The 5,347-nt window shown below is 45.7% G+C and overlaps 1 pseudogene; it reads left to right on the plus strand.

Moving 5' to 3' along the window:
* Positions 1-4,195: 4,195 nt before the first annotated feature.
* LOC126337177 (5S ribosomal RNA) lies at positions 4,196-4,313 on the plus strand (annotated as a pseudogene).
* The last annotated feature ends 1,034 nt before the right edge of the window (positions 4,314-5,347 follow it).

The following is a 5,347-nucleotide window of genomic DNA, read 5'->3' on the forward strand; positions in this document are numbered from 1 at the left end:
TCTCTACATTTGGTACCGGGGTTGCGTAGACAAGAGCTTTCAACTGCCCCCATAAATGAAAGTCAAGAGGGTTGAGGTCAGGAGAGCGTGGAGACCATGGAATTGGTCCACCTCTACCAATCCATCGGTCACGAATCTGTTGCTGAGAAGCGTACGAACACTTCGACTGAAATGTGCAGGAGCTCCATCGTGCATGAACCACATGTTGTGTCGTACTTGTAAAGGCACATGTTCTAGCAGCACAGGTAGAGTATTCCGTATGAAATCATGTTAACGTGCTCCATTGGGCGCAGGTGGAAGAAACTAAAATGAGCTCTAACATGGAAATTAAGCGTTTCCGGACACATGTCCACATAACATCTTTCCTTTATTTGCGTGTGAGGAATGTTTCCTGAAAGTCTGGCCGTACCTTTTTGTAACACCCTATATAAGACAACCAGTGTCTCGCGCGGTTACTGCTGCTACTATGGCATGTTATCAACATCTGAGTGAGTTTGAACGTGGCGTTACAGTCGGCGCACGAGCGATGGGACATAGCATCTCCGAGGTAGCGATGAAGTGGGGATTTTCTCGTACAACCATTTCACAAGTGTACAGTGAATATCAGGAATCCAGTAAAACATCATATCTCCGACATCGCTGCGCCCGGAAAAAGATCTGGAAGAATGGGACCAATGATGACTGAAGAGAATTGTTCAACGTGACAGAAGTGCAACCCTTCTCCAAATTGCTGCAGATTTCAATGCTGGACCATCAATAAGTGTCAGCGTGCGAACCATTCGACGAAAATTCATCGATATGGGCTTTCGGAGCCGAAGGCCCACTCGTGTACCCTTGATGACTGCACGACACAAAGCTTTACGCCCCGACTGGTATATTATTTCTTGCTTTACAGCCAATATATTCAGATACAAGAAGCTCTTCTTAGAGCAGTTGAGATGGCAGCAGTGGAAAGAAGATGTAATGTGGTGTGAGGTACTGATGACAGGTGTTTTTTTTTAGGTACGGCTATCGTGAAAAGACCTCCAAAATTGCTGTCCTTCTCTGCGAATGGCTGCCGCATTCGGAAGATGCGCGCCGAAATGATAATCTTCTATTATTAATATTAGACAAAATAAACAGCATATTTACTTACGTGCGTAGTAATGAATATTTCATTTCGTTTTGTGGAAATAAGCTGTTAGGAGAGCCACCATTCTGCTGGACTAAGTACAGCATCGATTATTCGAAATAATTGGGAAAAATGGGTGTTCGGAAAAGTAGTTTATGTGGATAGTCGAACCGTATACATAGAACCTCGTTTATACGTTTCTGAGAGGGGGGACTGTGCGGCCGATCCCGGCGGAGGTTCGAGTCATCCCTCGGGCATGGGTTGTGTGTGTGTGTTTATCCTTAGGCTCATTTAGTTTAAGTAGTGTGTAAGCTTAGGGACTGATGACCTTAGCAGTTAAGACCCATAAGATTTCACGCACACACACATCTGAGAGGGGATGATGAAATAAATGTACAGATGAGATTAACCTTGAAACTATTGAAAATATTAAATAGTATCTCTTTGCCACTGCCTTTCAGCATGTTTATTTCCACAAATTAACATGTATATGAGGTCGGCTACACTAATTGAGAATACTTTTTTTAGGTACGTGTGTCAAAGATATAATGTATGCCTCGAGGAGTTCATACATCCAAAAAAATGAAGTGGATTTCAGCAGATAAAAACAAAACAAGCTAAAACTTATCCACTTCAGAGAATGTCTGGCCCCATATTCAAAAACTGACGACAGCCAAATTGCATCAAAAGAAACTGAATCTCACGGTGATGTAAGGATAATAACATCAGCTCATCTTTAGAAGGAAACAGCGATAATACAGATATGGTGATAACCCATCAGGGAGACGAATTAGAAAAAATACTGAAAATGACTGTGATAATACTGGTAATGCTACTCCTATCAAAGTCTGTAATAATACACTCCTGGAAAGTGAAATAAGAACACCGTGAATTCATTGTCCCAGGAAGGGGAAACTTTATTGACACATTCCTGGGGTCAGATACATCACGTGATCACACTGACAGAACCACAGGCACATAGACACAGGCAACAGAGCATGCACAATGTCGGCACTAGTACAGTGTATATCCACCTTTCGCAGCAATGCAGGCTGCTATTCTCCCATGGAGACGATCGTAGAGATGCTGAATGTAGTCCTGTGGAACGGCTTGCCATGCCATTTCCACCTGGCGCCTCAGTTGGACGAGCGTTCGTGCTGGACGTGCAGACCGCGTGAGACGACGCTTCATCCAGTCCCAAACATGCTCAATGGGGGACAGACCCGGAGATCTTGCTAGCCAGTGTAGTTGACTTACACCTTTTAGAGCACGTTGGGTGGCACGGGATACATGCGGACGTGCATTGTCCTGTTGGAACAGCAAGTTCCCTTGCCGGTCTAGGAATGGTAGAACGATGGGTTCGATGACGGTTTGGATGTACCGTGCACTATTCAGTGTCCCCTCGACGATCACCAGAGGTGTCGGCCAGTGTAGGAGATCGCTCCCCACACCATGATGCCGGGTGTTGGCCCTGTGTGCCTCGATCGTATGCAGTCCTGATTGTGGCGCTCACCTGCACGGCGCCAAACACGCATACGACCATCATTGACACCAAGGCAGAAGCGACTCTCATCGCTGAAGACGACACGTCTCCATTCGTCCCTCCATTCACGCCTGTCGCGACACCACTGGAGGCGGGCTGCACGATGTTGGGGCATGAGCGGAAGACGGCCTAACGGTGCGCGGGACGGTAGCCCAGCTTCATGGAGACGGTTGCGAATGGTCCTCGACGATACCCCAGGAGCAACAGTGTCCCTAATTTGCTGGGAAGTGGCGGTGCGGTCCCCTATGGCACTGCGTAGGATCCTACGGTCTTGGCGTGCATCCGTGCGTCGCTGCGGTCCGGTCCCAAGTCGACGGGCACGTGCACCTTCCGCCGACCACTGGCGACAACATCGATGTACTGTGGAGACCTCACGCCCCATGTGTTGAGCAATTCGGCGGTACGTCCACCCGGCCTCCCGCATGCCCACTATACGCCCTCGCTCAAAGTCCGTCAACTGCACATACGGTTCACGTCCACGCTGTCGCAGCATGCTACCAGTGTTAAAGACTGCGATGGAGCTCCGTATGCCACGGCAAACTGGCTGACACTGACGGCGTCGGTGCACAAATGCTGCGCAGCTAGCGCCATTCGACGGCCAACACCGCGGTTCCTGGTGTGTCCGCTGTGCCGTGCGTGTGATCATTGCTTGTACAGCCCTCTCGCAGTGTCCGGAGCAAGTATGGTGGGTCTGACACACCGGTGTCAATGTGTTCTTTTTTCCATTTCCAGGAGTGTACAAATAAATCTCTGCAGGATTTGAGAGATGTCTCTCATTGGAGCGTACCTATTCCTGATAATTTTGTATTGTCATCATAAAAAAAGGAAGCAAACTTTTCCAAACAGAGAAGAGCCATTTGGCACTGTACCTAACCACAGATCAAAAACAAAACGTTATTTGCGGTAAAACCATTTGGCCCTGTATCTAGGCACCGATCAAAATCCAATGGTGTTGTACGGCATCTTTCAAAGGAATGTTTTTATAAGGTGATATGTACTGGTGAAAAAATTCTGCAGCCTGGGGTGCCTCTGATGTCGTTTGTTTATGGTCGCCAGTAGCACTAATGAAAGAGCCACATCTGTGAATCGATTTCAGAAGTGATGGAAACTGAATCCTAAAGTGGCCGACCACGAAACTGCAAACGAAAAGCTGCAAATCTTGAAAAGTGGAAAACTTTGAAAATGAGACTTAAGTTGCATGACGTAGTGTTGCAATTAATGGACACTGAAAAATTGAAGTGGAATCATCTTTTTCCAAGGTTACTGGATATAACTGTGTTTCTTGCTAAGCAAAACCTAGCATGTCGTGGACTTGATGAAGGACAACATTCTACAAGTAAAAAGCAATTTCTTAGAACCAGCGAATCTACTGTCAGAGTGTGATGTAGTGTTGAAAGAATACAACTTGAACTTGGAACATGATAAATCTCAAAAACTGTCATATTTGTCGCCAGAAGTACAGAATGAATTTATATATGTTTTAGTGAACCACGTAAAATTTAAGCTTATCAGCGAAATTAAATAGTCTCAATGTTTTGGTAGCCAATGGCTTTGCCGAAGTGGTAACACCGGTTCCCCTGAGATCACCGAAGTTAAGCGCTTTCGGGCTGGGCTAGCACTTGGATGGGTGACCATCCGGTCTGCCGAGCGCTGTTGGCAAGCGGGGTGCGCTCGGCCCTCGTGAGGCAAACTGACGAGCTACTTGATTGAGAGGTAGCGGCTCCGGTCTCGGAAACTGACATACGGTCGGGGGATGGGTGTGCTGACCACATGTCCTTCCATATCCGCATCCAGTGACGCCTGTGCGCTGAAGATGACACGGAGGCCGGTCGGTACCGTTGGACCTTCATGGCCTGTTCGGAGAGAATTTAGTTTTAGTAAATGTTCTGGTATTGTGTTTGATAGCACAGATGACACTTCACATATTGATCTGAAGTGATTCGTTTCGTGAAAATTAATAATAAAAAGTGGAAGGAAAAGAAGTATTCCTTGGAGTTTTTCTCCTGAAAGAAAAACACGCCGCTGATCTAAGAGACGAAATTCTTAAGGAGCCTGAAAACGACGGTTTAGACTTGTTATCAGAGCGTGTTTGGAGGAGTACAAGCTGTTATTAAGGCCGTCTTTGGTGGATGTATTGATCCTTTGCACAAAATATATCTTGTGTAACATTTTTCGAAAAAGTAGGAACCATTTTTCCAATTTTTTTCTGCTTCCCTTAGACAGTGGGATGTTCTTATTACACACAGCAAATCATTTGTTAAAAGACTGAACAATGCGTTGGAGTGCTCATTATGTTACAATAACAGCACCGGCAAAACATTTTGACGAGGTTGTCGCTGCAAATCACGAATCATGAGGCCAAAAAGAAAATTTGGACTTCACAGGTGCTGCACAGAATCTTACGTCTGCTTATCTAATTTCACATTTCTATGCCATATTTACTTTTGGAATGATGTACTGAGACATGCAAATTGCCCTTGCATTGCAAAGTCTCAGTTACAAAAGTAGAGAGAGGCACTTTGTCTTTAAACCGAACAAAAACGAGGTTATGTTGCAGAAGAGGCAATGCATCTTGCTGTGAAAAAATTGGAAGAATACAACATTTCATTAGAAGGATGAATTCGTCATAGAAAACGAATGGCTGTGAACTGGCCACCGATACAGGAATCACACTGCGACTAAAGCATCAAAAA

This window comes from Schistocerca gregaria, chromosome 2 (genome assembly GCF_023897955.1).
Source record: "Schistocerca gregaria isolate iqSchGreg1 chromosome 2, iqSchGreg1.2, whole genome shotgun sequence".
Classification (NCBI taxonomy): Eukaryota; Metazoa; Arthropoda; class Insecta; order Orthoptera; family Acrididae; genus Schistocerca; species Schistocerca gregaria.